At 49.4% G+C, this 24,087-nt stretch overlaps 1 protein-coding gene across 6 annotated transcripts in view; it reads left to right on the top strand.

Annotated features, from left to right (window-relative positions):
- The window catches only part of CRACDL (CRACD like), a 158,371-nt gene that overhangs the window by 15,773 nt on the left and 118,511 nt on the right, over nucleotides 1-24,087 (top strand). Inside the window, exon 2 of one of the 6 annotated variants that reach the window (XM_055241199.2) lies at nucleotides 7,494-7,730. The exons of 3 other annotated variants lie outside the window; for them this stretch is intronic. The gene's annotated coding sequence lies outside the window, so the exon portion shown is untranslated. Of the gene's footprint in view, nucleotides 1-7,493; nucleotides 7,731-10,103; nucleotides 10,238-12,413; nucleotides 12,436-24,087 lie in introns of those variants that run through there. 2 more of the 6 variants (XM_063616803.1, XM_055241203.2) reach the window with 2 other exon arrangements.

A 24,087-nucleotide genomic window follows, 5' to 3' on the forward strand; every position in this document is an offset into this window, starting at 1 on the left:
GAAAGTGCTGGCACCGCTTGGTGGTGACAGCCCTGGTTGCCTGTGGGATGAACGCTCAGTGAAGGCTTTGGAACCAGCTGTGCCCCGTTTGTGAAAGCTGCAGAGACAGTGCCTACACATGTGAAGTATGCACAGTGTAGTCCTCTGCCTGCAAGAAGGTCAGCAGATGTGACAGGTGGGCAGTTCTACTCATGATAGAATCAAAGATGGAACACCCAGGAACGATACTCATGGGAAGTGTGTACAATCCGGATAATGAAATTGTACCAGGGACACAAAAGAGCCATTGTACAGGTAGAGATGTTCAGCGTGTTCCAGCAGTGGGGGATCAATATCTTACATATTTCAGTTGTTTCCAAATTAACTTATGGATTTAATGCAACACCTAGCCATAATCTGGGTGGATAACTTACCAGATATTAAAACATATTAAAAAACATATTGTAGGCCAGACACAGTGGCTCACACCTGTAGTCCCAACAATTTGGGAGGCTGAGGCAGGAGGATTGCTTGAGGCCAGGAGTTCAAGACGAACCTGAGCAACAGAGAGAGAGCCCATCTCTACAAAACCTTTTAAAAATTAGCCAGATATGTTGGTGCATACCTGCAGTCCCAACTACTCAGAAGGCTGATGTGGGAAGATTGCTTAAGGCCAGGACTTCAAGGCTGCAGTGAGCTGTGATTGCACCACTGCACTCCAGCCTGGGCAACAGAGTGAGACCCTGTTTCAAAAAAGTTTGTAAATTTATAATAATTTAAACGGTTTGATATTGTGATGGAAATAGACAACATGCCCATGGAACAGACTAGAAAGGCTGGAATATAGAAGTTAATACATCTGGTTAATATTTAACCACTTGGGAAACCATCAAGCCCCTTGCTCATATCAAACCCCCAAATATATTCCATGGAGATTAAAATTTAAATATAAAAATGAAATTATTGAAGTGCTAAAAATAATTTAGGTAAGTAAGTAGTTAAGGGATGAAAAACATCTTTCTACACATGATACCAGAGACAGAAAAAAATGTCTGCAACATAAATGACTAATATATTATATAAACAACTTTAATAATGAATATGAACAACTCATTGTGAATGAACTTCTTAATGAGATAGTGGGTGAGAGATATGAATTAGTTCACAAAAGGAAAAAATTATCCTGAAATTAATATGGAACCTAAAAAGAATCCGAAGAGCCAAGGCAGTCCTAAGCAAAAAGAACAAAGCCAGAGACATTACATTACCTGACTTCAAACTATACTAAAAGGCTAAAGTAACCAAAACAGCATGGCACTGGTATAAAAATGGACACCCCTTTCAATAAATGGTGCTGAGAAAATTGGATTGCCACATGGGGAAGAATGAAACCGGAACCCCTATCTATCACCATATACAAAATCAATTCAAAATGGATTAAAGACTTAAATGTAAGACCTGAAACTATAAAAACAGTAGAAGAAAACCTAGGGGAAACTCTTCTGATCATTGATTTAGGCAAAGAATTCATGTCTAAGACCTCAAAAGCACATCCAACAAAAACATAAATAGACAAATGGGACTTAAATGAAAAAGCTTCTGCACAGCAAAAGAAGTAATCAACAGAAAGAACAGACAACCTACAGAATGGAAGAAAATATTTACAAAGTGTGCATCCAATAGGGGACTAATATCTAGAATTTACCAGGAACCTAACAACTCAACAAACCCACACATAATCCCATTAAAATATGGGCAAAGGACATGAATAGACTTTTTTTTCAAAAGAAGACATACAAATGACCAACAAGCATATGAAAAAATGCTCAACATCACTAATCATTAGAGAAATGCAAATTAAAAGCACAATGAGATATCATCTTATAGCAGAAAGGATGGCTATTATAAAAAAGACAAAAAATAACAGTTGGCATGGATGAGGAGAAAAGGGAACTCTTTTTTTTTTTTTCTGTAGACAACGTCTTGCTCTGTCACCCAGGCTGGAGTGCGATAGCGTGATCTCGGCTCACTGCAACATCCACCTCCCAGGTTCAAACAATTCTCAGCCTCCCAAGAAGCCAGGATTACAGACATGCACCACCATGTCTGGCTAATTTTTGTATTTTTAGTAGAGTCAGGGTTTTGCCATGTTGGCCAGGCTGGTCTCGAACTCCTGAACTCAAGCGCTCCACCCGCCTTGGCCTCCCAAAGTGCTGGGATTACAGGTCTGAGCCACCGCACCCAGCCACTTCTACACTGTTGGTGGGAATGTAAATTAGTACAAACTGTAAGGAAAACAGTGTGGAGATTTCTCAAAGAACTAAAAATAGAACTACCATTCAATTCAGTAATCCTACTGCTGGGTATCTACCCTAAGGAAAAGGAATCATTATTTTAAAAAGATACCTGCACTTTTATGTTTATCGCAGCACAGTTCACAATAGCAAAGATGTGGAATCAACCTAAGTGTCCATTAATGGAGGATTGGACAAAGAAAATGTGATATATATACACAGTGGAATACTATTCAGCCATAACAAAGGATGAAAGCATATCTTTTGCAGCAACATGGTTGGAACTGGAGGCCATTATCTTAAGTGAAATAACTTAGAAAGACAAAATACCCCATGTTCTCACTTACAAATGAGAGCGAAATAACGTGTATACATGGACGTAGAGCGTGGAATGATAGACATTGACAACTGGGAAGGATTAATGGGTGAGAGATGAGAAATTACCTACTGGATACAATGCTTGGGTGATGGTTACACTAAAAGCCCAGACTTCACTACACAATATATCCATGTAACAAAATTGTGCTTGTACCCTTTAAATGTATACACATTTTAAAAAAGGAATTTGCCAGTAAAAGGAGAAATAAATGTCAGTAAGTGTGAGAAAGTCAATCTTACATTAATCAAGTAGGTGCCTATTAAAGTAAGATACCATTTTTTGCTATTAAATTGACAAATTTGTGGTGTGCTTTGCTTTGTTTGTTTGTTTTTGTGAACGATGGTACTCAATGCATGTGAAAGTGTTTGGCAAGGACTCTCATATGCCTTGGGAGAGGAAGCTGCAAGCTTTCTGCCAAGCAGTTTGGCAGGATGTCTCAAAACCTTTAAAAGAATTCCTCCCTTTATCCTGGGGATTCCATTTCTAGGAATTTATCCCAAGGAAACAATTAAATGTGCAGTCCAAAATTCCTATGCAAGGATGTTCATCACAATGTTATATATAAAGGTGCAGATTTGGAAGGAATTTGAACATCCAGTGATGGGGAATGAGTCATTCGTCTGCCAGAGTGCAGTGAAGCCCTTAGGAACATTTCTGAAGGATGCTTAGTCACAAGGGAATGAGGGAACTTCATGATCTACGGCTAAATGAAGAAGGCAGGAAGGATAGTGGGCCGAGCCGGAGGGAGAAGAAGGCCCATGGGGAAGAGGGGGGGGCAGTGCCAAGATAGGAGACAGAAGGTGCAGGATGTGTTGGAGAGCAGGCTCAACTTCATTTCATTCGGATTCCCTTTAGCAAATTCTGATTGAGCAGATACTGGGTGCAAAGTACTGTCATTTAGGCTCAGTTTAGCAAAGGAGATGGTTTGGGTGAAGTATGCCAAAGGACAGGTGCTGACCCTGGGCAGGCTCTTGCTCAGGGCAACAGGCAGCTGCTCTGCCCTGTGTCCATGCCCCGACTCAGGGACTCGCTCCTCTCCTGGCCTCTCATCCCTTCTCTGGGGAGCTGCTGTCTTCACCTCCTCTTCCCAGGGTGCATAGAACTTTTAAAATTAAAAAGAAGAAAAAAAATTCAGGATAATAAAACTTTTTAAAAAGAGAGGTTGTATCCTACATTAAAAAAATTGATATTTATGTGTGGGAGTAGGGAAAAGACTGGAAGGAAACATATAAAAATGTGATTTCTGGTTAGCTGTGATAGAATTATGGGAGATTTCATATCTTTCTATGTTTTTATAATCAGCATTTTAAAATAAAACAGCTTTATTGAGGTATCATTGACATATAATCTGCACACATTTAAAGTGCACAGTTTCATACATCTTGATATATGTATATACCTGTGAAACCAACACCACAATCAAGATAGTGCACGTACCCATCTTCCCCAAAATTCCTCATGCACATCCGTAATCCCTCCCCACATCCCCTGCAGGGCAACCCCTGGTCCACTCTCTATCCCTATTACTCAGTTCACACTGTTTCCTAGGATTTGGCTTAAATGGAATCGTGCGCTTTTTGGCTTCTTCCAGCCCGTGATTATTTTGTGATTCATCCATGTAGTTGTGTGTGTCAATGGTTTCTTCCTTTCTGTTGTTACGAAGTATTCCATTGTGTGGGCATAGTATAGTTTTTCTAATCCAATGAATCACTTGATAATTAGGAAAGTCTCCCCTTTTTGTAAGCATGCCCAGAGATTGGCTAGGGTCCTGGGAGTTTGGATCTGTGCCATCCGTCCATCTCTGTAAGTTTGGGGCAGTTCCTCAGGCCTGGCCCAGTGACCCTGAGGGCAACGGCCCGGCCAGCCCAGTGGGCACCTGGGCTGTCATTCGTCAAACACAAGGCTTGGCCATGCCTTGAAACACTCAAGCTGCCTAGAAAGCATGTCCTCATGGTCAGAGCTTTGATCTGGGTGCCAGGAGGTTTAGTGGTGGTCAGCGGATGTGCTTAGTAATTGCCTTTGTGCCTTGCCTCGGTGGGAGAGTTGGAGAAAGCTTGATGTCTTGTCCGAAGCTGGTGTTGCCTAACTTCCACATGTCACTCATGCCCTTGCCTGCACCTATGTGTGGCTCACAGCTCTTTCCCCCACCCCCAGCAGGCAGCCTACCCTCTCTGAAGAGCGGTCCCCTCTTCGCCTGCCCAATGCAGCCCCTACCATCACTCTGTGGCTCTCGTCCTTCACCTGGCAGAGCTGATGGCTGTCCCTCTGTGATCTAGGTGACTTTCATGAGGTCTCCCTGTCTCTTGGATTAGCACAGACCCAGGCAGCTCCTCCAGGGCTCCAGAGCGAGTCATGTTCCACCAGTCCCCAGGCATCCCTGGTCCCTGTGGTCCCATGGCCTGCTCCCTGCCCTCTGCCTTGCCCCACTCATCTCTGAGGGTTCCAGGAGGTGCCTCCCACGTGCTCAGGAAAGAAACTGCTATGATACCTGCTCCGGTCAGCTCCCGGCACTGCCACCAGGGCTGAAAGGGAGGACTTAGCCTGTGCTGTTCCATGTAGAAAGGGGCAGGTGGCCAGCACCTCTCCAGCACTCTGTGCCCCCTTGTCTCTGAGCCTAAGTCTCCTAAGGTCTGGCACGTGATGTCCTTTTCTGCCTTCTCTTATCACTCCAAGCATGAGTTGGACCCAGTCCTGTCCTGGTCGACCTTCCTCCCCTCATTATTTCTCTACCTTGAGCAGCCTTTGCCAACCCCCTCAAAACCACTCACACTGGCAGGGACCTGTGACTGTGAACAGAGGCTGGTGCCAAGACCCTGGATCTTCTAGACCCAGGGGGACTCTGGACAGCACCTCTTTGCCCACTGGGCACCCTCCAACTGCAAACAGCATCTCCTGGGGCTGGGCCCTGCTCTGGGAGCAGCCTTCCCCTCCTTCTCCCTCAGGTGCCTGGAGTCCTGGGATGGTGCTGTCTAACCAGGCACAGGAGGAAGAGAGGCTGGCTGCCCAGGGACTCTCTCTGGAAGAGTGCTAGTGGACCTGTGCCCAGAGCCGCCTAGCCTCAGGCCTCTGTCCATGTCCCCACATTCAGCAGAGACACTGATGGAGGAGTCTGTTGGCAGGAGAGCCCCAGTTGTGGGGCCAGCGTGAAGCTCCGTGAGGTTGCCAGCCGGTTCCCTGGAAGCAGGCGAGGGCTGGTGGGGCGCAGGGGACAGGGCTCCTCTGTGCCCTGCACAAGCTCCTGTCTTTAGAAAAGTCTCCCTTGAAAAGCATGGAAACTAACAGTAAGCTGTCCTGGCCCATATCCAGCCATGTAATCTTAGAGCCCCCAACCTCGGCGGGGACAGGACTCAACTTCTGTAACTTGATGTCTGGGTGAGGGCTGCAGGCTCTGTTGGAAGCTGCTGCAGGGCTCCTCCTCATGCTGTGGGCTCAGGCCTGGGCCCCAACCTCGAGGGGAGGGTGGAGGGAGTGACGGGGTAGGGTCCAGCCCAGGAAACAAGCCTGTGAGGAGGTGGTGCTCCTTGCTGTGGGGGGCTGGGAGCTGGGCCAGCAGGACCCTGCGAGTTGCTCAAGGGCCCCTTCCCGTGTCTGCAATTACAATTACCTCTGAAGTGAAGAGCTTCACCAACAGTCACCTGGGTTGTTAGAGCTCCTGCCTCCTCCCCCTACCTGGCTCCTGCCTCGGCTTCCTGGCTTCTGGGCAAGAGAGGGGCATGGGCAGGCCGCCAGCCTCTTACTGGCCAGATGATACTGAAAGCCTGCATTGCAGAGATGATTGCTTAGCCTTTCAACAGGGCACATACAATGCCCATTCTGGGAGGGAGGCAGCCGAGGCTTCCATGCATTCAGGACCTCCCCAGGTCCCAGGGCTGTGCATAAAGCATAAACTGTGGAGTTGGGTCTGAAGCTGGCTTTATATTCTCCCCATCACATCCTACTGGGTTGCTGCAGGATCACCTGCCCCAGGCCAGGCGCCTTGCCAGGGCTCCCACATAGCTTAGCTGATTGCATCCTGTAAACAACCCTGCAAGAAAAGGATTGCCTGAATCTTCATTCTAATGACTGGGGAGGCTCCGCGCGTGTAAGTCACTTGCACAGCCGTGTACATTTGCTAGGGCTTTCTGCTCCCGAAGACCATGCTTTCTGGGACTCCTCGGATGCCCAGACCTGCCTTTGGGTGGGAGGTGTGGTCCTGAGTGACTAAGGGACTCCTGGGTGAGTCCTTCTGCCTGGTCCTCTGCCTGCACCCTCCAATCTATCTCCTCCCAGCCAGCCCCGTGGGTCCTTCCCACTGTCCTGACCACAGTGCTTCTTGTGTCTGAGCCCTTCCCCACACTCCCCACAGGCTCCAGTCTTGAACTCCCTGTTCCCCAATCACTCCCCTACCACAGGCCTCACACCTGTGTCCTCTCTGCCCAGGGACCTGCCCCGCTGGCTGACCGCCCACGGACCACCCTGAGTAGCTTTGCCAGCTCTCTTCCCTTTCCCCACCCCAGACAGAGGTGACTGTTCTCACGTGGCTTCCCTCTAGACAGCACTCCACACACTTCCTGTACAAGTGGGTTACGGACATGCCTGTCTGCTTCCTGCACAGACCGAGGATTCTCAAGGGTGGGGATGGCACCTTAGGTTCTGGCGTACTCAGAGGGAGAGCACATAGTAGGTCTTCAGGAAAAGGTTTTCAAATAAGATTACGCTGAACTTCTGGAGGCAAATTATCTCCCTTCTTTTCTGATCAAATGGTTTTTATGTTTGAGAAATGTGGCAGTAGTATAAGAATTTGCCACATGCTGAAATAGGTCTCAGTGATAAAGAGTAACAGGTTTAATTTTTAATTCCAGGTTTTAACTCCATGATTGTGTGCTATGAGTATATGGCTGCATGTCTCAAGAAATTCACTGGCTTTAAAATGTGGGCTTAGCTACTGCCAGTATGATTTGATGAAAGCGGATAGAGGTCTCGATCCACCCCCGGATTCCACCGTCAGGCCCAAGGACGGACCCCTGGCCATTGACTGATGCCAAGTGGGTGCCTGGCAGCAGCCTTCCTTCCCATCCCTGCTTCTGGACGCCTCAGCCGTGAGTCAGAGCATGTGCAGCGTGGGCTTGTGCGGGTGGCAGGGAGCCCAGAATTAGCTCAGCTGCGTTTCAGCAAGGCTGCAACGGGGAGGGGGAGGCTGTGCCAGGCGGGGGCTGAGAGTCAGCACCCTCAACCACAGTGGGGGTTGGCTCTCAGGAGCTGTCATAGACCTCAGGGCATTCAGGGAAAGCCTGCTGTGAGCTGAGCACAAGCCCGATCATAGATGAGCAGAGGGTCAAAGGACCAGGCCTTGCAAAGCCACAGCTGGTGTGACCCCAGCCTGCCGGAGACAAACATAGACCCTGCATGGGCGTGGCCAGGTCATGCCTGGGGAGCGAGTGGCAGACAGGTGTGAGCATCTCCGAGCTCACTGCTCACAGTCTAGCAGAGATGGCCGGCTCAGTGCCTTCACCTACCCGCAGCACACCCAGGCAGGCAGAGCCAATACCAGACAATGCATTGCCCCCTGACTGGCGTTCTTTCACTCTTTGCAAACTGCCTTTTTGTTAAAAGGCAGAGAATTGTTAGCACAGGTACTTTAATATGTTGCAAAATGTTTTATTTGCCCTTGCGCCTTTCCTGTGCATTCTAAACTCTGGCACAGGTATGCTGCCCAGGACGCCAGTGGTTGTCACACCAGAAAACAGGGGAGCAGCACTTGTCACTCTGCTAATTAGGGCAAAATGCAGGGTGGGTTTTGTGCCTCCCAGGGGTGTGGAGGGGTCAGGCACTTGTGTCACCACCAAATGAGTCAGCTAGATGGAACAGTAAAATATTTAATCACAAGCGTGTCAGCATTGTTCTAGAAAAACACATCTTTAAAGGCTTTGGTATGTGGTATGGGCGCACCATGTTACCTTTGTGGATTTCCCGTAGCCACATGCGAAACACACACGGAGCAGGGATTGGTATGTTTGGGGTTTCCGTGGGTTTAATTTTGTGAGCACCGCAGACTGGGAGGAAAACAAAACACCCTCAGGTTCTCGGGGTGGCCCAGCTTGGAGGCTCAGCCAGATGGTTTCTGCCCTGACCTGGCCTTGGTCACCAGCATTCAGGTTCACAAAATCAGGGTGGGCTGGCTGCAGAGCATTGATAAGGGGCCACCCACCAGCTCCTTCAGGTGGGCTCGGGAGCATACTGTCCTTCAGGCGCCTCCCTTCCTGGCACTGGCACCCCTGACTGGGATCTGGTCCTTCTCTTTGATCTTTGGACAGTGCGTGTTGGATGACAACTGGGCCTGGCACACGAAGTGGGAAATTCTCATCTGTGAGAGTCTGAGAGCGGGGACCTTGCTGCCCTCAGCCTTGTCCCTGCAGAGCCTGATGTAATGCGTGGCATGTGGAGGCCCCTTGCTAAATGCTGTGGACTCCCACCCTGTCCACATCCCTCTGCTGGTACCAGCCCCGGAGGCATTGTGCAAAGGGTCTCACACATCTGGAGAAACCCTCCCACTGATGTAGCCTCTGTTCTTTGCAAGGCCCAGTGTGCACCCAGCAGTCTCGCTTGAGCCCCCGTCCACTATGAGGGGGGCAGAGCCAGAATTCATATGCCCCTTTCAAGGACGAGATACCTGAGGCCCAGAAAGCAGAAGAGGGGTGTGCCTGTGATGCCAGCAGAAGCACGGGCGTGGGGGTCTCCCGCCTCTCAGTTCAGCACCTCACCCAGGTGCCCGCTGCTCCCCCGATGCTTGGCACTGTCCTACCAGGATGTGCTGCCGACAGCTTCTCAGCCTCCCTTTAAAAATAAAAGGTGTCTTAGATTTTTCTGATTCTCTGTGCCCAGCATACTCATTGGAAGCTAAGCCCAGAACAGCCCCTCTTTTACTGAGCAGTAATTCCCTGCAACCTTGAGCTCAACACCTTATTTACATCGCCTCATTTAATCCTCCTGTCACCTGTGAGAGGAGGCACCACGTTATTGGCTCCACTTTGCAGAAAAGGAAATGGGCCCTGTCAGGGCAAACCCCGGCCGAGGCCACCAGCAGGTGAATGGAGCCATGCCTGGTGAACTGCAACCCTGCACTCTGATGGCAGGTGGGTGTGGAGGGAGGGAACAGTCCAACTCCCACTCTCTCGGCTTTGAGGCTGCTCCTTCTTTTGTAGAAACGGTTGTCATTGTGAGCAGAGCAGACTCTGGTTTTGGGGGATGCTCAAAACAGTGGCTGGGAAACAAGGAGCATATTTATTTATTTATTTATTTATTTTGAGACAGAGTCTTGCTGTGTTGCCCAGGCTGGAGTGCAGTGGCGTGATCTTGGCTCACTGCAACCTCCACCTCCCGGGTTCAAGTGATTCTCCTGCTTCAGCCTCCCACGTAGCTGGGATTACAGGCACATGCCACCATGCCTGGCTAATTTTTTGTATTTTTAGTAGAGACGGGGTTTCACCATGTTGGTCAGGCTGGTCTCGAACTCCTGGCCTCAGGTGATTCACCCGCCTTGGCTGGGATTACAGACGTGAGCCACCACACCTGGCCACAAGGAGCTTCTTAGACTACGTTTTCAGAGGTGAGACAGTCTCCTCTTCTCAACGGGGAAGTAGGAGGTCCTGCCTGAGGGTGCGTCCCAGCTCACAGCCCCCTTGGTAAGAGGTCTCTGAAATCGGCTTCCTGCAGGTAGGAGCAGCTGGAGGAGGAGATAGAATCATCCTTCCGAGGTGGGAAGTGGTACCATTATAGGGAAAGTGTGATGTGGGAGAGATGGCGTTACTGACTACTCATGATGTACTAATCCGGAGGGGTGGGAATTGGGGCAAAATGCAGCCATTTCCTGCTTCAGAATTAAGTTTCCCCTTTTTGAAAGCAGCCCGAGCCCTGCTACCCATTCCTTTTGTTGTTGGCTTCTGTAGTTACTCTGCTGGCCCTCTGCCACTCTCATTGATGGGCTTTGTACCTCGAGACAGGCTCTGTGAGTTTACAGGTGGCAGAGGAACAAGATTCTCCTGCCTGTAAGGGAACCAGGGAAAAAGAGCAAAGTGGCCAGGTGGCTTGGGGTGTGCTAACAGATGGGGCGTTTGGTGCCAGGCCCATTCCCTGGAGAGGCCAGCTGGTCTGGGCATCAGGTTTCAGTGGGCCTTAGAGCAGGCGGGTCAGCAGCAGGAATGTGCTGGAGGGAGGAAATGTCATTTGCCCGGCCAGTGTTTGCTCACGTCCTGCAGCCTGACAGCTCAATTTGTTTGCACCTGCAGATTTCATGAACAGTGGTTTGACGACGGTTGCTTGGGTCCAGATTACATGGTAACATTTAGAACCTCCCCTGGGATTGCATCCTTATCTAATGATCGTAACTGCTTTCTCAGATGTGTAATAAGGGTTTTCCTGAACCTGTTCACCCCTTCTTATAAGTTACAGCAGTGACATCGCAGTTTTTATACGTAAACCAGAAGCAAGTTGAACCAAAATAAAGAAAGCAATTTTAGGAACAAATAAGTTCCCCTTGAGAAGCACCGGGAATCGAATGCAAATATCATAAGGGACAGTTAAGAATCTGCTGTTGCTATCTAGGGCTCATGAATCTCCTGATGTGCAGAGAAACCATACATAGCAATCTCTTGACAGCTTTCCGCCAATCTCTCCTGAATTTTCACTGGAGAAACCTCCCCAGAGTCTCGGAGGAAGCAGAGCTGCTGAGATGCTGATTCACTGTGTGAGGCTTAAACTCAGGATGCATTTATACATCCTGTACTCTCAGTGTTGGCATGAAGCTTTTAAACACAAGGCTGAGAGAGACAAGTTTGGGGCAGTGGGCTTTTTCCATATGTAGACCTCTGAACGTTTAGGATTATTCCGGCTGTGCAAATTTACTGATACAAATAAATATAGGGACTCGGGCTAGGCTGAGAGAAAATAGATGAGGTATGAATGAAATTTATTTCTTTATAGATGGACTTTTAGTGGAAATTGTGAAGCTCATTCCACTTCCCAAGTGTAGGTCCCAGCCTTTGGTAGACTCTGAATGTTGTTGCACCACTGATGAAGGCAACACCAGAGAGGGGAAGGTCATTGGACTGTAAGCCACCTTGGAAACCCGAGCCTTGGTCTGTCGTCCAGGGCAAGTGGCAGCTTGTACCAGGGAAGGGAGGGGACAGACCTTAATGGAGTTTATCTGCCTGATAGGCATTTGCAGCAATAAAGTGAGTTTGGCTTTGGGTTTTTGTTTGGGCTGATAAATTCTGTTCACTTCCAAGCTGTTGGGTTGACAGGCTATCCACAGGCTGTGGGATGGGAGAAACTGTGGAGCCATCTAGCTGTGTGGCCAGGAAGGATGGCTAGCCTCTCCCCTGCCAGATTACTCACTGCAGGGACAGGGCAGGCATTTGCCAGGTAAATAACTTTTGCTGGAGGGTTGACATGGAACGGCATCTGCAAGAGAGGCGGTGTGGGACCCATTCCTGTCCCACAGCTGAGGTTTTGGAATTGTCTGGAAGAGACACCCTACCTGAGGGTGACCTCGGAGCTCTCTAGGCCACACATTTAGGCTCTTCTGTTCTTGTGGCTTACCTCCCAGATGAGACAGCCAGTCCGTCCACTGGTTACAGCTTTGAACATGAAAGGAGCTCCAGGGCACTGGCAGCTTCTGCTACAGAGTGGCTGGGCTGGGCCAGAAAAACCATGAGGTGAGATCCTCCCATTCCAGCTTCAAAACTGCATGTTCTACCTGACGTCGGAGATGAAAACTGGCCTTCTATTCCCATGGGTTTATTGAAGGTACACGTTTTACTCCTGATGCCTTGCAAAATTTGCAGAGATGTTTTAACCCGTGCCGAAACATTAGATTTTCTGCTTCAAGAAATACCCCTCATTATCCTTTTTCATCTGGTCTTAGTGTATGTAGTTCACCTGGCAGTCTCTTCTATGCAGCAACCAGAGTCACCTTTTAAAATGTAATCAGACTTCCAATCCCAGACATGATGGAATAATAAATATCAGACTTATTCTTCTTTCCCAAGCAATTGTGATATTGGACAGAATGCATGAAGGAACTGTTTTTGAGAACGGAACAACACTCAGTGCAGGTCTTTGGTCCAGCGGGAAGCATGTGAGTCAAGCCCCACATTCACTCTGGCTTTCTGAGAGTGCCTTCAAAACCAAGGTACAAGGGAAGCAGAGGCCACCAGAGAGCTGAGTACAAGAAACAGAGATCAGAGTGCAGGCAGCTGGAACTTGCGGGGAGGGTAGTGGAGAGGAGGGTTCTGAGCAGAGAAGGGACTTCAGAAGTCTTCAAAGTGATCTTGAGTCTTGGCCAAATGCTAAGCTGCATTTGCACAGGGAACAACTCTTTGAGGCTCGGCAGAGAACAGCTACTGGGCAGGACACTGTGGGGAGGTTGGTGAGCTAAACACAGCCTGGAAGTCCCACAGTCACATTGTGCTGGGAGACTAAGAGTTTTTGTTTTGTTTTGTTTTTTTGCAGAGATGGAGTTTCGCTGTTGTCGCCTAGGCTGGAGCGCAGTGGCGCAATCTTGGCTCACTGCAACCTCCGCCTCCTGGGCTCAAGTGATTCTCCTGCCTCAGCCTCCAGAATAACTGGGATTATAGGTGCCCACCACCATGCCCAGCTAATTTTTGTATTTTTAGTAGAGAAGGGGTTTCACCATGTTGGCCAGGCTGGTCTTGAACTCCTGACCTCCGGTGATCAACCCACCTCGGCCTCCTAAAGTGCTGGGATTACAGTTGTGAGCCACTGCACCCGGCCAATACTTAGAGTCCAATCTGCTAGAGTGAGGAGACTTTACTGAGCACCTTGAACATTGAATCCGAGATCACAGAAATGTCACACGTTAGGAATAAGATTGCTCTAGCCCCAAGACCACGCTAAACTCTCCATAACAAAACCTAAAAACAAGCCTTGTTAGGATCCAGATACTATGCCAGTCAACTAACTCTCTGCCAGAATAAAACTCAGCACTCTTCAAACAAATTATTCTCTGCAATATCCAGCATACAATTAAAAAAATCACTAGACAGGCAGTACAATGAGACTAATAACAAAGAGAAAAGGTCGATAAATACCAACCCATACAAACATAGTGAGTGCACAAATAGGAATTTCAGCAGAGAAGTGGCAATTTAAGAAACAACCAAATGGTAATTCCCAAACTAGAATATATAATATCTCAAATGAAGAATTCACTGGATGGATGGCCAGGTGCGATGGCTCACGCCTGTAATCCCAGCACTTTGGGAGGCTGAGGCAGGCGGATCACCTGAGGTCAGGAGTTCGAGACCAGCCTGGTCAACATGGCAAAACCCCGTCTGTACTAAAAATAGAAAAATTAGCCTGGCGTGGTGGCATGTGCCTGTAGTCCCAGCTACTCAGGAGGCTGAGGCAGGAGAATTGCTTGAACTGGGGAGGTGGAGGTTGCAGTGAGCCGAGATTGCGACACTGCACTCCAGCTTGGGTGACAGAGCGAGACTCTAGTCCCCAAAAAATAAATAAATAAATAAATAAATAATAAATAAAAAAGAAAAGGAATTCACTGGATGGATCTAGGAGCAGTTTGGACACTGGCAGAAGAAAATGTCAGTGAGCTTGGAGACAGATCAATAAAAACCATTCAAACTGAGTCACAGAGTGATGAAACACTGAAAAGAAATGAGCAGAGCCTTGGTGACATATGAGAGATAATATCAAATAGCCCAACACGTGCAATTGGAATTTAGGAGATGAGAGAGATGGGGGCCAAAAAATATTTGAGGAAATTTCTCCAAATTTGATTAAAATCCAGGAGATGGAGCAGAGATCGTGCCACTGCACTCTAGCCTGGGTGACAGAACGAGACTCTGTCTCAAAAAAAAAAAAAAAAAAAAATGAGGTAACACCAGTCTTAGACTAAATCTTTCACAGAGGAGGGAGTAACACTTCCTAGATAAGTTTGAGGTCAGCATGTTAGTCCATTTGTGTTGTTATAAAAGAATACCTGAGACTGGGTAACTTAAAAAGCAAAGAGCTTTTAAAAGTTGTTGTAAAAGAATATCTGAGACTTAGTAATTTATAAAGCAAAGAGGTTTATTTGACTCATGGTTCTGCAGACTACAGGGAATGTGGTGCTGGCATCTGCTTCTGGTGAGGGCCTCAGGAAGCTTCCAAGCATGGTGGAAGGCAGGGGCAGTCAGCATGTTGCATGGCAAGAGAGGCAGCAAGAGAGAGGGAGGTGAGGGCCCAGCCTCTCTCTCTTTTTTTTTTTTTGAGACGGAGTCTCGCTCTGTCGCCCAGGCTGGAGTGCAGTGGCACAATCTCGGCTCACTGCAAGGTCCGCCTCCCGGGTTCACGCCATTCTCCTGCCTCAGCCTCCTGAGTAGCTGGGACTACAGGCGCCCACCACTGTGCCTGGCTACATTTTTGTATTTTTAGTAGAGGCGGAGTTTCACTGTATTAGCCAGGATGGTCTCGATCTCCTGACTTCGTGATCCGCCCGCCTCGGCCTCCCAAAGTGCTGGGATTACAGGCTTGAGCCACCACGCCCGGCCGGGCCCAGCCTCTCTTAAACAGCCAGATCTAGCATGAACTCATTACTATGGGGAAGACACCAAAGCATTCAGGAGGGATCCACCCCCATGACCAGAACACTTCCCACCAGGCCCCATCTCCAATATTGGGGGTCGCATTTCAACATGAGATTGGGTAGGGGACAACATATCCAAACTATATCAGCAGGTATAACCGTGATTGTTTTAGAAAGGAAAATAAATTACAAACCAATATTCTTCATAAACATAGAGACACAATAAAACAAATTGAGCAGTGAGGGGGCCCATATGGCTTTGTTCTTCTTGAATGAAACGAAATAAATTAAAATAAAGGTGGCTTTGTTCTTCTTGAATGAAAATTGAGTCAATAAACACTCATGGGTCCATTGTCACCTGGAAGGCTGGGCATTCATGTGCAGTATCTTAACTGGATCCTCAAACTGGATAAGAAAAAATGACGTCTTCATCTGCTCAGATGAAGAAGCAGGCTGAGAACAATCACATGGGTTTCCCAGGGCCATTCCCATGTGTGGTGGCTCATCAGGGACAAGGATCCAGGTCTTCAAACGGCAAGGCCGGTTCTCTGCTAGAGGGTTCCCATGGAGAGACTTCCTGTGCTGAATGAATGATGGGGTGTGTGGCTGGGACAGAGAGTCACATGGTGACTGTGATGCCGTAGTAACTGCAGTGGGGAGCTTCCTGGAGATCTGTTCCTGAGGAAAGGACAATGAGGGTGTACCTAAGTAAGAAAAGGGATTGCAATAGCTCAGTGGAGGGTGCGTGGAAAGTGGACCCCTCGATCACACTGTTTTGTGTTCAGCGTCTGACTTCCCAGTGTTCCTTCTGTTTGTATAACTCTCTAGGGATCATTTTACCCTGTCCTCATGGCATTTGAGGCTGACGGGAACTCCAAGTATCAATGACACCTGGGATGAAAGTGGCTCAGGGCTCTCTTACATGAGGCTGTGTCCCTCTGTTTTGCAGATGTCTTTCTGGGCACCGAGCAGCTAGGGGACATGCCAGAGATCAGACAAAGGCATCACCCAGACTGAGGGCTGGGAGAGCAGGACTTCTGAATGCAGCAGCGTTTCTTAATCGCAGGACCACACTTGTGTGTACGCACGTGGATGCGTGTGCGTGTTGAAGGATGATCCTGGAAAGAATATTTTTTTCTTCATAATTTAGTGATGCATCTGACTTAAAAATGACTACTGAGACTAACTTCAAGAGCAATTAGAGGGGGAAGCTTGTGAGAATACTAGTGCATTCTCAGAGTTTGGGGTTAGTCAGATGCGAATGGTTTCATCATTGGTATATTGGCACATTAGGAAAAAGAATTATTCCTTGATTTAAGTGTTTGCAGTAGTTTAAAGCATCTGTCTCCTCCACATGCCCACTGAGATGTGGTTTCTTCCACAAGGTGGAATTATTCACAGAGTGAAGTGAAGGCGATGTCCACTCTTATGCCTCACTGAGAAACAGTTAGAGGACTTCTTTATTTTTTTCTTAGTGAGATTTTTAGGCATGGGGCAAAACAAAATGGGTTTTGAAATCAGGGAATTTTTACAAGCGATGTGTCTTGAAGGTGGGCTTTTGGCAAATTTAAGACAGCGGGTCCCTCAGCCCCCCGATCATGGCCCATGCAACCGCAGGGATGGAGCAGTGAACTCAGAGCCTTGCCATGAGTCTATGCAGCAGTGAGGGAAGCTGAGGCCCGAGGGGAGCTCCTTGTGGCTTCAGGCTGTTTTGATCAAGGTGCTGAATCTGCCAGTTCATGTGAAGCCCCGGGGCTCAGAGAAGTGAGCTCTCCCCAGGCTTCTGCATCATGGAGGTTAGGTCTCCTAAGGAGCAGAGGCTGATCCCATCCCCACAGCAAATGGGCAGGAGCACTCGGGTCATAGGGATGAGGGTCCCCCACCTGCTGCTGTGCAGTTGGGAGAGTGTGCTAGTGCGGCCCTGGGGGTACACCCCAAGGGGAAGGGTGTTTTCATCTCAGGATGCAAGCTTCCTGGCGGGAGTGGTAAAAGCTGATCGTAGGCTCTAGAACAGTCTGTCCACTTTCCTAAGTAGAGGTAGTAAATGTGGGGGCATGTTTTCTGGGGCTTCTTTGCTTACCTTGGGAGAGATGACCTGTGGGCCAGGATGTCTTCTGAATGAAGAGGTGACTTGAGCCTGGACTACTGAGATCGGGGGTGACTCAGGGTCCCAGAGGTCAGGGAGGCTGGACCGTGGCAGGTTCTGAGAGTTGGCCCAGTGAGGAGAGGCCTAGCCAGCACAGGGCCCTCGGTCCTACAGACCCTTCCTTCCAGCTCGAGGGATGGTCGGGCCCTGGCAGTAGCCAGCGACCCCCACCCATGCTCATCTTAAACTACTTTGAAAGCCAGAAGCCTGGTTTGTGAATTGGGAGAGGGAATACATCTGCTCCGAAGACCAGAACGCCTGTGCCCACTGCTCAGGAGCCCCTGACACCTACACACTCAGGAGCCCCACACGCTTGGGGAGCCCACTTCATATTGATCAGATCGTTTGCTGGCGTCGCTGGAGTCCTCAAGGGAAAGGTCTTGATCCCATCTTAGCGGAAGGATTATGTTTCCTGGCTGAGAGGCAGGGTCATCACGTGCCTTCTCCGAAGGCCTGACTCGGGGCTGTGCAGGCAGAGCAGGGGTGAAGGCTGCCAGAGACCCCTTCAGCATAGGGCTGGCAGCACTGAGAGAGGCGAGCCCACTCGTGTCCATGGCTACACCTGTCCTGCCTCCTTTCATTGATGACATTCTTCCCTTGTGCCGTGTGGGCTGCCCTGACCTATAAATCTCATTTGCAAGCTGTTTCCAAGTCACAGTTTAGGATCGGTCAGTGTCAGAGTCGCCAGCCCTACTTGTTCCCTTTGCAGACCTTTGGAACTTTTTACAGTGGAGAATGGCCTTTTCTGACTGTCCTGGCATGGGGGGCGCTCTTCCATCTATGACGTCCCGCTTTCTCGGTTGGTGTCCAGACTTCATTCGCCCGCGTTTGTTCGCAGCGTCTCTTGTGTTCCTGTCTTACTGCTTCACCTGGCTCGGGAGTTCCTGGGGTGGGGCTGTGTTTGATCCTGATATGCAGCCAGCTGGGCGCAGTGTGTTCCCAGCAAGCTGTTGTTAATACTCACCGGCACCAGGTCACTTGTTGTTAATACTCACTGGCACCAGGTCACTTGATGCACACCCGGGGGGGTTCACTCAATTTTGCTCATTCTGACCCCAAATTCCGGACTGTAACAAAGAGGCCCTATCCCAGAGGATAAATTAGAGTCTCTAGACTGTGTCTCTTTTGTGATTCAGGACTTTGAGAAGACATAGGATTTCTTGAGAACTGCAGGCCCTGTGGTCTGATGTGACCTTTGTGTGAGGTCCCTTCACATATCCAGGCTAAGATGCCCTGTGGGCTGTGATGTCCACCTGCGGCCCCCAGTTTGCTTGTTGGTTAGGGCCTCAGGCCACGTGGACTGGCCACCCCGGATGTCTGCTCTGCCCTTCAGGGCTCTGAACTCTGGATCGGGGGAGCCCTGGGACTGAGGTTTGTGCCATGCCCTGTGATCTGTATATAGAAGATCAGGGTTCTCCCAAGTGCTGGGTTGGGCAGATCTTGGTGGGAACTAAAACCAGAGGTCCTATTGTGTCATGCTGGCAACTCTCCCACTGTGGCAGAGGCTCAGTGGCCCTTCATGCTCAAAATGGTCACCATTTACTGAGCCCTTTCTATGGCCAGGCTCTGTGCCAACACATCAGCATTTAACTCTCAACAACCCTGCAAAGAGGGGTGAGCCCATTTCACGGATGAGAGGGGTTGCAGAACCTGTCCAAGGTCACGGTACTCTAAGTAGTGGAGCCAAGGGAAAAACTCAGGGCTGGCAGAGCCACGTGCCTTTACAGGCTTGACCCTGTGCACCAACCCCATTGCTTGCAGAATCGCTTTCTGTCCTAAGTGAGGGGAAGGGCTCAGTGCTCCTTCCTCTGGAGCTTGACTTCCTTCACCTGCCTCCTGGCACCATCATAGAAGGTGGAGCCGGGTGACCTTCTCCTTCACAGGTGAGGCACCCTCCCGCAGCCACACTGGAGTCTCTGTTTCCTGTGACTGATCTGCTCTGCCCAACGAGGCTGTGGAGTGGAGTGGCCAGATTGCTCCCTGGCTGGGCTTGGGCCCTTGCGTCATTTTCAGGGTGCCAAGTCAGGATAGAAGGAGGGTGCTTAATGCTCTTGAGAGGCCTGCCTTTCTCCATCTCTTGGGATCAAGGAGCTGACAAACAGTACTTTACTAAACAGCCCCACCACCCTCCACACACACGCACGCACACACACCTGCACGCGTGCATGCACACACCCACACATGTGTGCACACAGAGTGGAGAGTCCCTACTCCCACCCCTGTTCTTTTTCTCACCTAGTCCCCCAGACTCCTTTGAAAAGCCAGAGGAGGAAGGTATTGGAGGTGTGGTTGCTGGGTGGGTTTTGTGGCCTGGCTCTGCCACAGGGGTACCAGGGCACTCCTCCCACTGAGCCTCCATCCCCCTGCCTCCCCTCCCACTGAGCCTCCATCCCCCTGCCTCCCCTCCCACTGGGCCTCCATCCCCCTACCTCCCACTGAGCCTCCATCCCCCTGCCTCCCCTCCCACTGAGCCTCCATTCCCCTACCTCCCCTCCCACTGAGCCTCCATCCCCCTACCTCCCCTCCCACTGACCCTCCGTCCACCTGCCTCCTGTCCCACTGAGCCTCCATCCCCCTGCCTCCCCTCCCACTGAGCCTCCATCCCCCTGCTTCCCCTCCCACTGAGCCTCTGTCCCCTGCCTCCCCTCCCACTGAGCCTCTGTCCCCTGCCTCCCCTCCCACTGAGCCTCTGTCCCCCTGACTCCCCTCCTACTGAGCCTCTGTCCATCTGCCTCCCCACTGAGCTAAGACTTCTCAGACATACTTCTTACGGTGTCAACCTTGGACCTCCACCATCAGGCCACCCTGGCCTTTCAGCCCTTTTCTCTCATTTCCTCCATAGACGCCTTTTTTTTTTCACTCCAGTCTCACTGGGCCCCTCTGACTGCTGAGCACATCTTGCTCTTTGCCACCAGTGCCCCCTGCTCGGGCACTCCCCTCGACTGTGGGGCCACCCCTGGCCATTCCCTCACTGTCCTTCAGGCTCAACTGCAGTCCCAGGTGTTCCACACACATGGGATCACAGCCTCTGGGCTGTCCACTTGGCACCTGCTCCTGCACTGCCCTAAGAACATTTTTCTCTTTCTCATGGAGACTCCTTCAACTCTCTATGTCTGCTCTCCCACTGACTACGAGGTCCTATGAGGACTCTTGTGTATCTTTGTCACTTGGGTGCTTATTACATATTTGTACCTTTTTAAAAGGCTTAATGTCTGAGGTTAAGAGCTCTTGTGTCACCCCTTTGTGTGGCGCAGCGTCCCACAGGCTGGCAGAGGAGTGGCTGCAGGGAATTGCTTCACTGGAGTCTGGGGAATGGTCTGGTTTCCATGGTGGCAGGTGAATTTCATGTTCCTGCCACCACCCTGCCTTGGTGGGGTGGGAGGGGCACATCCCAGACATGTCAGCTTGTTTATGTTCAGCTCCCTGTTTGGTTTGACAAAGCAGAGGGTGTGTTGCTGGCGTCTTGACTTTAGGGAGGCTTGGTAGCCATGAACTATCACTGGGGATTTTTCAGTTACAACAAAAGGAGGCTGTGAATTGTGACTCCTGTCTGGATTTCAGCCTGTCTTCCCCCTTTTGGAAGAAGATTACCTTCTGGCAGAAATAAGTGCATTCATCTTCTATTTAAGGAAAAAAAATATTATCTTCTTTGAAACCGGCTCTTGCTGTTCTAGGCATGAGAACAGGTCGGCCTTTACGCTGCTCAAGCACAGCAGCGGCGGCGGCTCTGTTGCACTCATCCTTGGGGCACACAGTGACGGGACACGTGGCCTCCCTTCCTCATCTGCACGATGGCTCAGTTTTTCTCCATGCTGTCAGGAAGACGCTCAGGGCCTCGTGGGCCCTGCTGAACTCTGGACAACGTGGGAGCCACAGGCAGATGCAGTGGGTCTGGGCAGACAAGGGCAGGCTGAGGAGGTCAGACTCAGCTCCCGCAAGCCCATCTGACTCTGGTGCACGTGCCCTGACCCCGAGCATGCTCACTGTGACCAGGTAAGGGGACTGGAGGTGTGCCTTACCTGACTGTGATGCTAAGAGCTGGCTGGCCACCCTGGCCCTCCATTTTTTGAACTTGTGCGACACTTCTAGGCCTCACATTTGTCACTCATCACATGATACCATGCTTTGATGCTTTTACTGTGGGCATGTCTTCTCCCCCCACGCTGTTAGCGAGGTGACCTCTTTGAGGCCCCCACATTGCATACCAAGCTGGCTTGCCCGTGGCTCTTCACTTGAGTATTGCTCATTGCTGTTTTTTCTCTTTTATGTGTGAAATACTGTCTGACAGTTAAGCCTCACATTCACATTCCAGTCAAGTGACCAACAGAGAATTTTCCTTCAGCAGATTTCATCGTCTTTGTATCTTGACCTTTAGAGTTGCTAGAGCCTAATATAACTAACTCTTGATTCGTTATTATGAATTCGCCATTTTGGATTATATGTGACAACCTGTAAATCCCTTAGCAGCCTCCCCAGCTGCATTGAGGCTCCTTGACCCACCCACTGATGGCGAAAGCTTGGGGAGCATCAAGATTTTAATGGAACCTAAGTAAGGTGCAGAGAGGGCAGTAATAAGCCAGCCGCTAAACCTCACAGTGGGCTCTGTGGCTGGGATCTCCTGGGACTGTCTGCCTGGAGGGCAGGAGCTGCACCCTGTCTCTGTTTTTAGTACTGTGCTGTGCACAGGCAGGCATCCAGTAAATGTTTGCTGGATACATTGTCAAACAAGGATATTATCCAGAGTTGCCTTCTAGCTCAAAAGTCTGTGAACAGCTGAACCCATGATTATATGCACCCCTAGTCCCCTCTTATTTTTGTGGGAATGGTAAGGAAAAACTATAATTTGAATCTTAACTATATCTCCCAAGTTAGGTTTGTAAATAATGAAAATAAAGGTTAATTTTTCTCCTTTCGTTGGATTACATGGAACATCCCTACTTTAGGAATCTAAAGTGACCAGAAAAAGTTATGAAACCTTCAAGGTTTTGGTGTTTTGCTCATCTGTTTCAGCAGAAGTCACTGATTTTCTGCATACTCCATGTTATGAATTTGGTGTGCTGAGATAAGGACATCTATGACTGAGGTGATTTCTTTGGCATCCGTGCAAGATATAAGGTAGGTGCTAAGAGGAGCAAGGCAAATATATATTTAGCAATGCTGTCAGTGCCTTCATATTTAATACCAGAAGGGTAAAAGGAACAAACCACCGGTACATGCAACAGCTTGGATGAAGCTCAAAAGCATCACACTTTGTGAAAGAAGCCAGTCTCAAAGTGTTACATACTGTACGATTCCATTTTTGTGACATTCTCAAAGAGACAGAACGATCGTGATGGAGAACAGATCAGTGGTTGCCAGGAGGAAAGAGTGTGTGGCTATAAAGGAGCATCATGGGGGAGGATTTTAAGGGTGGGGCGGTGATGGGACAATTCTGCATCCTGACTGTGCTGGTGGCTACATGACTCTACATGTGTGTCAAAACCCATGGACTTGTATGCCAAACCCAAGTCCGATTTATGGTGCGATCCTTTAGAAATAACACAAAATATTTCCAGAAGGGTGAGCAATGCCTGCCAGGGGTGTCCAAGGGAGAGAGAGTACAGTCATGGGTTCTTAGTTTCTATTTCTGGCTGGTCTAGTAAAGCCCCTTCCTCATCCCTCTTTTCCACTTATCGCTAGAGACAGAAACTAAAAACCATGGCTTCAGGCTGCTAAAAGCCTCAAAGAAAACAAAACAGAACAACAACAAAATAAGATAGGTTGGACAAGCTTGGTAGTCACTGACAACAGGCTCAGACTCCAGCCCTCCCTCCAGACGCAGGGTGTTTGTTCTGTACTGAGGTTTAAACACTTCCCCAGCCTAGGGCTCACTTCCATGTTGTGAGTGTCAATCATTCTCCGACAGCAGCTGTCAGGACTCCCTGAAGGTCACAGTCTGGTCTCCTCTGCTGCATAAAAGATTATGGAGTTTGCAGCTCTGCCCCAGACTTGCCCCTTAAGGTGAATGTAGGCCACAGGTTTGGGTGGATTTTTTTGGGCCACTCTCAGGATTTATTTCCTTTTGAGACTATTTATATGAATATGTTTGTTTATATGAAATTGATGAATTTAGAAGAGTTATTCCTGTTCTGCTCTTGATTTATTCCTCTGCAATATTTTCTTGTCTGAAGTCATGCACGTGTCCAAAACTCTCCCCAGCACAGCTGTGTCTTGTCTCAGCGAGGGACTCCACCATCCACTCGCATGCCCGCATGTGAAACCTGGGTGCATGCTTGCCGTGTCTTCTCCTCACTTCCTGGCCTTGCTTCAGGTACCGTGTCCTGTGTATTCTGTCCTCAAATTGGCCTACTCTTCCTGTCCCATGCCACCAGCCAGCCCTCCTGCCACAGCCCCCTACTCCTGGTTCTGCCCTGTCTTAGTCCATTTGAGTTGGTGTAACAAACTTCTGGAGATCGTTTGCTCACAGTCCTGGAGGCCAGAAGTCCTAGATCAAGGCGCCAGCAGATTCAGTGTCTGGTGAGAATCCACTTTCTGGTTCGTAGGTAGCACCTTCCTGCTGTGTCCTCTCATGGTGGAAGGGGCAAGCGAGCTCTCTGGGTTCTCTTTTATCTTATTCATGAAGGCCCCAGCCCCATGACCTAATCACCTCTCAGAGGCTCCACCACCTAAAGCCATCAGCTTGGGGTTAAGATTTCAACACAGGAATTTT

Source organism: Symphalangus syndactylus, chromosome 14 (genome assembly GCF_028878055.3).
Source record: "Symphalangus syndactylus isolate Jambi chromosome 14, NHGRI_mSymSyn1-v2.1_pri, whole genome shotgun sequence".
NCBI lineage: Eukaryota > Metazoa > Chordata > Mammalia > Primates > Hylobatidae > Symphalangus > Symphalangus syndactylus.